At 35.9% G+C, this 14,084-nt stretch overlaps 1 pseudogene; it reads left to right on the top strand.

The window, feature by feature from the left end:
* The first annotated feature begins 1,816 nt into the window (after positions 1–1,816).
* Positions 1,817–3,856, top strand: LOC138321976 (piggyBac transposable element-derived protein 4-like; annotated as a pseudogene).
* Positions 3,857–14,084: the final 10,228 nt, after the last annotated feature.

Genomic DNA, 14,084 nt, shown 5'->3' with positions numbered 1-14,084 from the left:
ATAAAATCAATAAAGTTAAAATTGAATACATACATACTCCTTTCTGTGTCTGTGTTTTTATTTCCCAGTGTTACTTCATTTTTTTAAAAATAAATCTAAAAAATATCGAAGTTGTTTATCGACGTCTCCATAACAACAATGGCGGACAGTGAAAGTGAAAGTGATTTTGAGTTCGAGGGATTTACCGACGAAAATGTTCGTGATGCGGCGGAAAAACTACAGGAAAAAGAACAGGAGCTTGATGATATCATCAACAACGACGAATCCGACATCGATGTTGATGAAGACAGCGACAGCGATCAGGATTCTGACCAGGAAGGGAGTGATGATGATGACCCATATTTGGCAAACGTGACTGCTGAATGGTCACGTAATTTAAATGATAATTTCATCCCCGATTTTTCAGAGAATATGGGCCCCACACATAATCTGAATGTTGATGCAAATGTTGTTGATTATTTTGGGTTGTTTCTTCCTCAAAGTTTTTTTGATTCTATGGCAATTGAAACAAGAGGCCCAGAGGGCCTGTATCGCTCACCTGGTTTGCAATGCCAAGTAATGTTCTGAATACAGGTTCATTGTTTCTTTTCTGAAGGAATTTTAATATTAACCTCTAAATCCCCTATTGGGCCCCACCCCTCCTGCCCCTGGGGTATCAGAGCCAAACTTTATACAAGTTCTGTTCCCCTTCCCCCAAGGATGTTTGTGGCCAAATTTGGTTACAATCCATGCAGAACTCTAGGACAAGTAGCGATTTATAGAATTTACCTCTATTTCCCCTATTGGGCCCCGCCCATCCTGCCCCTGAGGGACCAGAGCCAAAATTTATACAAGTTCTGTTCCTCTTCCCCCAAGGATGTTTGTGGCCAAATTTGGTTACATTCCATTCAGAACTCTATGACTAGTAGCGATTTAAATGATTTACCTCTATTTCCCCTATTGGGCCCCGCCCCTCCTGCCCCTGGGGGATCAGAGCCAAAATTTATACAAGTTCTGTTCCCCTTCCCCCAAGGATGTTTGTGGCCAAATTTGGTTACAATCCATGTAGAACTCTAGGACAAGTAGCGATTTATAGAATTTACCTCTATTTCCCCTATTGGGCCCCGCCCCTCCTGCCCCCGAGGGACCAGAGCCAAAATTTATACAAGTTCTGTTCCCCTTCCCCCAAGGATGTTTGTGGCCAAATTTGGTTACAATCCATGTAGAACTCTATGACTAGTAGCGATTTAAAGGATTTACCTCTATTTCCCCTTTTGGGCCCCGCCCCTCCTGCCCCCGAGGGACCAGAGCCAAAATTTATACAAGTTCTGTTCCCATCCCCCCAAGGATGTTTGTGGCCAAATTTGGTTACATTCCATTCAGAACTCTATGACTAGTAGCGATTTAAAGGATTTACCTCTATTTCCCCTATTGGGCCCCGCCCCTCCTGCCCTCGAGGGACCAGAGCAAAACTTTATACAAGTTCTGTTCCCCTTCCTCCAAGGATGTTTGTGGCCAAATTTGGTTACAATCCATGTACAACTCTATGACTAGTAGCGATTTAAAGGATTTACCTCTATATCCCCATTGGGCCCCGCCCCTCCTGCCCCTGGGGGGGTCAGAGCCAAAATTTATACAAGTTCTGTTCCCCCTCCCCCAAGGATGTTTCTGGCCAAATTTGGTTGTAATCCATTCAGAACTCTATGACTAGTAGCGATTTAAAGGAAATGTTGACGGACAGACGGACGCCGACGGACGCCGACGGACGACGGACGACGGACGCCGCGCCATGACATAAGCTCACCGGCCCTTCGGGCCAGGTGAGCTAACAAATAGGTATGCCGAGCAACGGCAACAGGTAACAGGACCGGACCCAAGATGGCGTCCGACGACAGCTGACGAGATGCGGGCTTACGTAGGTATGAATGTTATGATGGGTGTGAAGCAATTGCCTCGTATTTGGTGCTACTGGAGCACAGACAAGCGGTATGGGGACCCATTTATTTCAGGTGTCATGCCTAAAACAAGATTTTTGAAATTAAATCAGTATATTCACCTGCGGGATACGTCCGACATGCCTGGCAGAGACGACCCAGACTATGATCCACTTTATAAGGTAAGACCATTGTTAGATCTTGTTTCCAAGAAATTTAGGAAAGTGTACAAGCCTGCTAGAGATTTGAGTGTTGATGAGGCTATGATTGGATTTAAAGGTCATGTTCATTTTCGCCAATACATGCCGGCAAAACCAACAAAGTGGGGTGTGAAAGTTTGGGAAGTGTGCGAGTCTGACACAGGATACTGTTCCAATTTTGATGTGTACACAGGTAGGAAACCAGGCGGGCGACAGCATGGATTGGGCTATGATGTTGTATGGAACATAACTAAGCCATTTCACAACAAAAACCAACATTTGTATTACGACCGTTTCTTTAGTTCAGTTTTATTAGCTGAACATTTAGATATGGTAGGTACTTATGTGTGTGGGACAATCATGCAAAATAGGAAAGGTCTACCTGCTGAAATTGCTTCCGCAAAACTAAAAAATAATGGTGAGTTACTGCAGATGCAGAAAGGGAACATGATTGCAACTTCTTACAAAGATAAAAGGCAGCTGACCTTCTTGTCTACATCACAGCAGCCTTTTCAGGGACAAGGTAAGCCAACATGTAATTTGAATTATAACAGTCACATGGGTGGAGTAGACAAATCAGATCAAATGAGGGCATACTACCCTGTGGGTCGAGCAGGTAAGAAATGGTGGAGATATTTGCTGTGGTTCATGATAAATTTGAGCATAGTAAATGCTCATATTGTGTACACAAAATCTGAGAAAGAACCTGCCCCCAAGAAAGGTTATGACCACCTGGCGTTTCGTGTTGATGTTGCAGAGCAACTGATTGCTGGATACACCTGTAGAAAACATAAGGCAGGTAAGAGGGTAGCTTTAGCAAACTAAATAGTAGAACCAGAGACAATTGGGCACCACAAATTGGAGAAAATATCAGGTAGGAAAAAAATTTGCAAGGAATGCTCAGTTCAAAAGAGAAGAACTCCAAAAGGTAGGCATATTGAGACCTCATTCTTTTGCGTTTTCTGTGACGTACCTTTGTGCCGAAATGGTTGCTTTGCAGCATATCACCACAGGAATATGATGACTTAATTCAGGTATTGTAAGCAAATTCCAAGTATGGGTCTCAATTACATAATTCTGCATATCTTGGTAAGGACATGGGATAATTGGTCTCTGTCCTTGCGAGGAAGATTATGATGATGTAGCAGTTAACGAGTTTTCTTACCTGTGTTCGTTAACAAGTTTTCACCTGTATATATATATCTGTTCACAAGTTTTCACCTGTATATATCTGTTCATATGTTAAAAAATAAAAAAAAATAAAAAAAAAAAGAATAATAATAAAAAAAACAGTTTTATCTTAAATTAATTATCTCTTTATTAGTCAAATATTTCTATCAGACACTGTTTGTAACGTAATGTAATGTACATATCTGCATACATTATGCATAAATTAATATGCAAATTAGATAATCCATGATTCCAAATATAAATGTTTTTTCTCTTTCTTCCACAGGTGACTTCAGCAGCAACCATATTGGATTCCAGAAGCAGTTTCATCATTGATGGCCACCCAATATCTATTGAAATCAGAAAAATAAGATGATTTAGAATGATAATCATAACTTACCTGTATATATATGTATGCTAATTAGCATATTTTACCTGTCAGGTTTTCTGTACCTTGGAAATATGAAATAATCATACTACTGCAAGAGCAAAGAACACCAAATTAGTCCAGATACTTCGAAGTCATTGTTTATTATCCAGTAATGGAAGAGCATGGATTCATAGAAAATTTAAAGAACAATAATATTCTAATTGATATTTTACCTGTATACTAATTAAGGTTTTCTTACCTTTTTCAGGTCCAGGTGCAGAGACATGATACTTTGTAGTCGGCGGTGTACAGAAGAATGATAACCAACCCCAATTATTAAATTTGAATGTTTGTTTTTAACCAATACAGACATTTCACCCCAAATTGAATAAAAAATACCTGTACATAGGTATTTACCTGTGCACACCTGCTGAATAAGCAGGTGAAATTCTAAATTTAAGATTGGTAATTAAAGAGGAGTATGTATGTACTATGTATAGAAAATTTTAGGTGTCTAGCTTGAATACTTTAAAAGATATGCTGATTCAAACTTGAATAATGCATTCTTGGTATTTTCCCTGTAAAACTGTGAACAGATAAGGGTTATATAACTATTAGTATAGTGAATGCTAAAGGGTTAAAAGGAAGATAGACTCGTTACAGCTATAAATGAATTATGTATTTTAAATTGAATTTCTCGAGTGGTTTATTTTTTTTGTTTACTCACCCTCCCAATTTATGCCTATGATATCTACGTGTATTGAACTATGAAATACATTTAACACGTTTTCTTTTGGTTATGCTGATTCTTGAAATCCATAGGCCTAGTGAATTTTTATTTATACAGAATCATATTCAAATGGATGATTATATGACCATCATTTTTCGAATTCGTCTCTTTTTATATGACATTATGAAAATTGAATATACCCCAGGTTTGATAATTTAGTAAGCTGTTAAAACAGAGATAAGATCTCTACTTAAAAGTTTTTACACAAGGTACACCTGGCTTATACCAGAAACATAAATAACTTATACATGTTTCCGCTAACCTACTTATGTATTTAGCATGATTTCAGTTGCAATATTTCCTATTTTATATATACTGTATATATATATCTGTAAAATTATCGTAACCCCATATTAGGAATACATATACAGAGGATTCCGCTCATTTGAATAGGTCATTTTCCAGAAGAAAATATGCAAATAACCGGGGTATTCGAATAAGCGGAGATGACATTTTACACCTTCGTTTGACCTCACACATACATTTGTGTATGTATGTGAACAGGCAAATAGATATCGTTTCGTTTACTTGATAAATACGTAAATTATTTACACTTAAAACGAGCAACAAGTTATTATTTTCGAAGTTGTAAATCGATTTTAATTGTTTAATAACAAAAAATATTCCAATATTGTTTACGTTAGATCGACACGTGAATGTTTGAGAAACAGCAAAACGATCGATATCAAATGCAATAACTAAACAGGATTGAATTTGTGTCTACAATTCTGAACCTAAATAATAAACAAATTTACGTCATTTGCCTGGCAAAATGAACTTACTATCGTGATTAAACTTCAAAGTGCCGATCAACTAGTAGTGTTGTTTTTACACTTGTGTATGAATTCGAAAATGGCGGCACCCCTGTCAATTGGTGACCATGGTTAACCATGGTCAGTAAGGTTAACCATATTTAACCATGGTTTTACCATGGTTAGACATGGTTTCGGCATATTTTAACCATGGTAGTAACCATGGTTAACCATGGTTAAATTTATGACCATGGTCAACCATGGTTGAGCTAATGTTGATATCCTTCAACCATGTTTGACCATGGTTAACCATGGTTGACCATGGTTTCACTTCATATTTTAACCATGGTTAAATTATGACCATGGTCATCCGTGGTTGAGATGATGTTGATATTCTTCAACCATGTTTGACCATGGTTAACCATGGTTGACCATGGTTTCACTTCCCGACAACATGAGTCACATGACTTCTATATGTTTCCCGCCAAAACAGTCACCATCCAAAATGGCTGCTGTGTCTGTTGGAGTGTGGAAGGGGAAACATCTCTCTTCTTAAAATGGAAGTTTTGGCCAATTAGTGAATGGATTATCTTATTCCTGAATGTCTGTAAGTACAGATGAACACTTTTAGTAAGTTTTGATTTGTCTGCAATTCTTTATCAACATGAAATCGTTGCACACTGATATTGTGTTCCTATGCATATAGAATTTTTTATAGGTTTGTGTATTTGTCAATTGTTATTGTGTTATATTGTCCATATAAACTATCATGTTTTGTAACTATAGGTTTATTTCAGACAAATACTAATTTACTTGGAATGTATAATGAAATCAATTGCTGCATATCCCTGATAACAGATTTTCTTAGCACTTATCTGTGGTAGTATAAAAATATAATGAACACAGTAAACTGGTGGTGATTCCAAGTAAAACTCTTCTGTTGTTATACATGAATACATAGATTATACCTATTGCCATCACAATTTGTTTCAGCAAACATTGAATTGAGTAATAATATCAAATATGGAATTTCCATTGGATTGATACAAAATTCGATAGATATTTACCACTTGAATTCTATTGGAAATATCACTTAACCAGTGAAAATTCTGGCAAATTTTACCTCTGTTCCACTGGATATACCACTGAAATTCCAAGGAAATTCCACGTAAATCCAATGAAATTTTCTGTAGGGTAACCATGGCCTGAACATGTTTTGACAATAATGAGACCCTGTTTTGACAATGACTTGACCATGGTTTGACCAATGAATTGACCATGGTCAACCATGGTTCAACCATGGTCAACCATGGTAAACCATGTGTTTTGACCATAGTCAATTACCATGACCATGGTTGAACATGACCAACCATGGTGTATGGGCCATGGTTGGCCATGGTTTTACTAGGTTTAACCATGGTATTTGGGAAGATATTCCGCCTGGGCCTTCAACCATGGTTCCTTACCATGCTTAACCATGGTTTGACCATGGTTTATAAACCATGGTTTAACCATGGTTTGACCATGGTTTACATAAAACCATGGTTCCAACATCAACCATGCTTAACCATGCTTGACCATGGTTGGCCATTTAACGTAGAAGTCAAAACCATGGTTAACCATGGATAACCATGGTTCCTGGGCAATGGTTAACCATGGTTTAACCATGGTCAACCATGGTTTACATAGCTTCAATTGACAGGGGTGCAGGTGATGAAGCCGTGCGTTCACTGGACCTAAATGTGTTTTGAGAATTCTCTCTGTATTGTTGATCTATACGGCGAATAGCTTGATAACATTTCAGAAATTAATGCATATTCAAGTAGCAATGAAACAACGTAGCAAGTATCTTTGGTATCCTACATACTGTACGAAACTTGCGGTAGTCATTACACGCCGACTTTGCATGCTTTTATGTCTCGTTCAACGAGACGCTTGATTCGCACATTGTCTGTCGTAGTCAACAAGACTCTGTTTGAACGAGACTACTCATGAATGGCGATTGTTGTAAGGAAGCATGGTTTCTCCAACCGATCGCGAACTAAGGTACGTTACGTTAATAAATAAACATATTGGAATGTGCAAATGCTTTAATTAGATGTTTGAGTCAGTGATTATACTAAAGTTATGATCAACCGCTGCTGAAGTAAATCGTAACAGCGTCGAATACCTTTGCAGATTCATGCATAAAATAACAAGCCATACAATAACGTTAATCTGTCACCATGATGATTTCTAGTAAAAGCGAAGTATCTTGAAACATGTATCGGTGAATTTCGCTAAAAATATATTGCAAAATTGAAAAATATTCAATTTTATTTTTAGAATTTCTCAAATATTTTATTCAAATAACCGGAGGTCATGTAAAAGTCTATGCAAATACACGGAGTTGAAAAACAAAGATAAAGAAGGAAAAAATCGGGACCGCAGAATTTTATGCAAATAACCGAAATATTCAAATAACCGTTATTCGATTATGTGGAGTCCTCTGTATGTCCACCTTTGTGCTATAACCCCACTACCAAACACCTCACTGCCGTTGTCCTCGTGACGTCACATCCGGTTATTCCCCAAATCAGCGTGAGCGGCTGATTCCCTGATTAGCAGTTGATATACAGGTAAAAATCGAGCACTTCGGAGGGCGGTATCTCGGTACTGAAGCGGCCGATTTTGATGCGGTTTTCAACATTCTTGTCAGGAGATCAAACAGAATAACATATCCTAATATTATTTTCCATTCCGTGTACACTTTAAAGCTACAATTGGTGCCTATTACTGCTAATGGAGCAAAGTAATGATTATGCAAACCATTATTAAAACGATTTTATACATTTTATCATACTTGTTTTATATCGCTTACCTACTAGGCAATAAAACTGAACCATACAAAATATCAAATTCACAGCGAGACATTATTTTTTCACATATAAATATGAAGGTCTTTTTAAAGGAAAATTATACGGCAAGTCTACAAATTGTGAACTTGACGTCTTGTGAGCGGTACGGTAGATATTAAGAATGGTAGTTATGTTTGTTTTGGACAAAAATAACATGCATGTATACTTATAAAATAATAGGAAACCTACAATTAGTAAAGAAAAGTTTGCCCGAATGATTTTCTGAGGCAGTGCTCCATTAAGACATATAGGGACAATATTGTACCTGGCCGATTACACTTAGGCCTACTTCCGTAAACATTTGCAAGTTCAAAAGTGTTCACATGCTTGCGAAACATAATTTAAAAGGTAAACTGTTTCATGTAATGAATCAATTACATACTTCGTTTCAAGCTGCAGACTATATTAATTTAGCCATTTAGATTTGGAGATACCTTACTGAAGATTCACGATCGTAACATGTGTCCGGTCGCTCCTAAAACGGACTTTCAAGGAATTAAAGATATAAAGGAGTAGGTGCAATAAAGGTCAATTTTGGCCCCAACAGAGATTGCCTTTATTTTGATACTATATATACATCAATATATGGGAATTATAAAATGCACACTTTCAATACATTCTGTTATGTTGTTGCCTAGCAACAGGCCTGGCAACGAGCATACAGTATTGATGCTAAAACATACACTTGAATTGCTTTTAAAAATTTCTAACGCGTAGATTAAGGTGGACACTTTAAGAAAGTTAGTACTTTGTGATGTGTATAAGAAATCATCGAAACCATGTCATGTTTCATAACACTTAACCATATTATAGCCCTTAGTTACACCATAGCAACCATTTTCTCTCCATAGCAACAACACTCTAGACACTAAAAACACAAAATAATGAGATTTTAAAGATATTTAATCATTCTAATTTTACGTCTGTTCATTCCATTTCTGTATTTCAGCAGGGTAGTCTTCACATTTCTTGAATTTTATATCAAAGTCCCAAAAGGATAGCAACAACGTAATATAATCACAATCTTATGGCACTACTACATATGTACACTACGGTACTACTTTACGATATGTATTACATGTATACGCTCGCTATTTACAAAAGTAAAATCGACAATACTTTAATTCATGTAAATATTTCCAAGTGCAATAATGAAAGATAATAGATTTAGATACATGTACAACAGGTCATGTTTAATTTACAAGCATTTTTCAACCGCGCAAGTGACTTCGGACTTACACCTTTTCAATGTGTTCCAGAGGTTTGTATCCTGTTCTGGGAATTACGTTACGTCACATCTACCCTTTCTTATCAATTAATAAGCTGTTTTTATGTTATTTACTTTCAAGCATGATCTTTTAATGTAAGAAAATACTTTTGACAAGCAACGCCAGTGTCCTTGCAGTGGTTTATTCCTAAATATTTAGTATTAATACTGGTAGCATGGCAACCATACAGTCTTTCATTAAGAATTAAGTGTCCCTTTTTCACAATCAAATCAAATTAATCGTCTAGGCATCCTACCATACAGATGTAAATATAATCAACGCTCAGACCACGAACAACAAGTTGTAGTATACATGTATATGTATATGCATTTTAACATTTGATCACAGTAAAGTCAATGGTTACATGTATAACTACCGGGAAGTATGTACATAGTACATATGTTGACTATGGTAATGGTGTCCTTATTATTATTTTTTTTTAATTATGTCAACTTGAATAAAGGAGAAAATAGATTGAACAACATATTCACATACGGTATATAGGTTAAGAATGTGCCTGGTTCAATATTTCTAAATATAATATTTTAAATTGTAAATGGAACTATAGGCCTACTAAAATAACACATGTAGGTATAGGCCTAACATATTATTACTGAAAGGCCCGCTACCTTTCCGAAAGGGCTCTTTATTCTTAAAATTGGAAAGTTTTGCAAAAGTTATTAGCGTTCTGTTAATACTTCAATTGGCAACACATTCTGACCAATTTATTCAAAATAACCCTAATGCTATTTTCATAACGCGGGTCGTATTATGTTTTAGCCGTCGTCCTGACTGCGCCAGACAGCAAAACAGCGAAGTGTTTCCTTCACTGTTAAAATAGATTACGAAGGAAAGCTTGCATTTGTTAAGTGTTGAAGCCTTGTGTTAGGTCATCGATAAATATAATTTTCTTATACAATTAATGTTATTGAAATAATATTAATTCTTTATTTCGGAAAGGTAATTGGTCTTTAATATATAAATATATATATTTTTTAGGAAAGGATGAATTGATAATTTCATTAAAAGTTGGGGTTCAGAAATTAAAAAAAAATATATATGTATAAATGTCGATTCGGACTCACTACCTTCGGAACAGGGGACAGAACGTCACGACTGCCACGCATGCTTCGTAATTAGTTGAAAAAATGAAGATATGTATCCTTAATAATCTGTAGCACTCTAATGTAAACAATTTTTTGCTAGATTAGATTTTATTATATAAAGGTATATAACGCCTTTATGATATAAATACATCTATAACATATAGAGATAAAATAACTACAGTAGTTAAACCCATGTCCCAGGCCAGTGTCCTACCGTATTGCACTATACTCTAGCCTAGCTAGCTAGTAGGCCTAACTGTAGAATCGCCAACTTTTCAGATTTTCAAAATTAAAAAATGAACATTTTTCACATAAAACACACAGGCTTATACATGAAAATGGTGTCAATGAATAGGATTTACTGTATGACGGAATGATCTATGTTGAACTGAACGTTAACGTTACTGTACTTGGCCTACCAACGATACATGGCTTCAAATTTTCAGTGACGTAGGCCTACCGAAATGTCAGGTCATTGACGGGGTCCCATCTATGATCAAAATACCTCTTGTGAGATATATAGTAGTAAATCTATAGACTATATATATCAAGAAGAGTATACTTGATTCTTCAATTGAACATCACGATCCATGTTGAAACGGCCGGGAAGACAATGCAATAGAAAATCAGCGTAAACATCGCCAGTTACGCTGTGTCAAAACACCGAGTACATTATAAAGGCGGGACCGTAATCCGGGCAAAAGAATACGGACACTATTTTTATCACAACGTTTTCGCTACAGAAAATTGAGAAAGGCGCTTACTGCACGGAGTAATAATTTTATACATCATCATAAAACTAATCAAAATAATTACTAATATTATTTTTATTCCTTAGTTCATATATGCACACTGAATATGTTTCCGATTTATTTTTTCCGGATAAATAATAGCCGTGCCCGATACCGTTTTATGTTATTATTACCGCCGCTGCGATCTCTGGTTCGTTAATTTCATAGAATTTTCTTTTTTTCGGATTGGCCGCATTTGTGTCCAAATTCGACATTTTGCATAAAGATTTAAATTTTTATGTTGGTTCTGTTGACAAAAAATGGTGTTTGGACAAAGCTGCGGCCAATGTGAAACTACGCTTTTTCAAGCCATTTTTGCAAGAAAATGTATAAAAATGCATGAAATGGCCTAAATATACCGTATTTTTGCGCGTATAGTGCGCACTTTTTCTCATAAATTATTAAGTGAAAAGTTGGGGTGCGCACTATACGCATGCACAGGCATTGGGTCATGATGACTGACCAGCAGGTCCAAGCTAACGTGTGCAGTAGCCTAACAATTTGTACATGTTGAGAGTTATGATTAAATACTTGGATCTTTAAGTCAATATTCAATGCATATATTCAATATAAAATGAAAACCTCACTTCAAATTTATATCTTTAATTTCTTAAAAGTCCGTTTTGGGAGCACATGTGTTCATGACCGGACACATGTTCCGATCGTGAATCTTCAGTATGGTATCTCCAAATTGTTATGTATGACACTAAATACATGTAGTTATGAGATAAGGGAGATAACTCCTATAGTTTTTTTTATCAATACATCCTATAAAGTTCACATAATTAATTTAGGTTATAGAACTTTCTAGAATATCATCATCGTATAAACAAATATGTTTGTAAACATGTTGATTATAAGTAGAGATCTAGAATGATCTATTTCCAGAAAGTTCTGTGTGTTTATTTGTTTACTGTTTTTAGTTAGATATTTCTGGAAGTAGAAGGTTCTCCAATATTCTTGAATTAGGGTTTAGTTATATATACTCCAACTGTCCAAAGCTAATCAGAACTGTAATGAGACCTGTAATAAGACATATCAAGAATTGTACAGCGCCATATAAGATTCTATTGGGAGAGCTATTGTGACTTTATCTGTGGATTATTACAACACTTTGTGTGGATTTATTCATATTGCCTGGAACTTTACAAATCATCGGTGGACATTCAATTTCCTTGTGGATTTGTGATTATTGTTAATTTGAAACCTGGAAGGATCAAGGATTATACCAGGACATTCGCATACAGATAAGTAACACTTTAAATCATCGTACTACTCTTGTACCACCACCAATTACTTTAGACATTGTAAACCATCTCTGTATAATATTGTATATATAATTAAATTGTGTTTTGAATTTAGCTGCTGGTTTCTCATTTCTGTTATTCGTTCATGTAACAGAAATTGGGGGCTCTTGTCCGAGATCGATATTTTATTTGTGAAATCTAACTTGGAAAAATTAATTAAGAAATTTGCAAAATTTGTGTACAAACTTGGAGTTTACATTTGAAACCAACAGCTAGATAAACATGACTTCTATGCAGGTAGAACAGTTTGTTAAAGCGCCATCCCTGGAAGTTCTTTTGCAAGTTAGTAAGAAGGATTTACTGTTATTGGGTAAACATTTAGGCCTTACTATCAAAACTAATTTGAGGAAAGCTGAAATTAGGAATGTAATTATAAGATATTTTGTTGACAATGGCAAATTTGACTCTAGTGCATTAGATAGTATAGAGGAAACAGTCAGTTCAGAAATTCAAATTAGACAAATGGAACTTGAACATGAAATGAAACTAAGACAAATGGAAATAGAGAAGGAAATGAAAGAGATGGAGTTAAGAGAAAAAGAAAAAGACAAAGAAAGAGAGTTAAGAGCAAAAGAAATTGAAAGAGAATTAAAAGAAAAAGAGATCGAGAGAGATCAGATGTTAGAACTAGAGAAGCAGAAAATTCAAGCTGAAACAGAACTTAGAATGAAAGAATTAGAGCTAGCTTCTCAAGACAGTTCAAGTAATCTAACTTTTAGGGGTTTACAAGGAAACAGAGGTTTTGATGTCAGTAGAAACATTAGGTTAGTTCCTCCTTTTCAAGAGAAAGAAGTTGACAAGTATTTTCTGCATTTTGAGAAAATAGCTGATAGTATGAAATGGCCTGAAGATAAGCTTACAATGCTTCTTCAAAGTGTCTTGATTGGTAAAGCTAGAGACATTTATTCTTCTTTATCTCTAGATGACATTTCAAATTATCACGTAGTCAAGAAAGCTATTTTGAAAGCTTATGAGTTAGTTCCTGAGGCTTACCGCCAGAAATTTCGAAACTTGAGAAAGAGAGATGAACAAACTCATGTAGAATTTGCCAGAGAAAAAGAACAATTGTTTAATAGGTGGTGTGATTCTAAAGAAATTGATGAGGATTTCGGTAAATTGAGGCAATTATTGTTGATAGAGGAGTTTAAACGTTGTGTCCACATAAACATAAAAACTCACTTAGATGAGAGAAAAGTTGAAACACTTAGTGAAGCAGCTACAATGGCTGATGATTACGCTCTCACCCACAAAGGCTCATTTGTTAAAAACAGTTCTCAAGACAAAAACAGTACCACAGGTACTAGTAAATTTGGTCAGCCTAGGAACCCAACCTTTAGTGGCCCTTCTAACGACAAACCTAAATTAGGTGATAAAACTAAGTCTGCTTCTAAAACAGATGATAGGGTAGGTGTGGGGTCTCCTTCTGGTCCTGTTTGTAATTACTGCAAGAAAGTAGGGCATGTTATGTCTGAATGTTATTCTCTCCAGCGTAAGGAGCAAAGGCGTAAACAGTCAGTTCC

The sequence above is a fragment of the Argopecten irradians genome, chromosome 4, assembly GCF_041381155.1.
Source record: "Argopecten irradians isolate NY chromosome 4, Ai_NY, whole genome shotgun sequence".
Taxonomy (NCBI): Eukaryota; Metazoa; Mollusca; class Bivalvia; order Pectinida; family Pectinidae; genus Argopecten; species Argopecten irradians.
The sequence above is the reverse complement of the archived record's forward strand: the minus strand, read 5'-3'. Positions and strand labels throughout refer to the sequence as shown.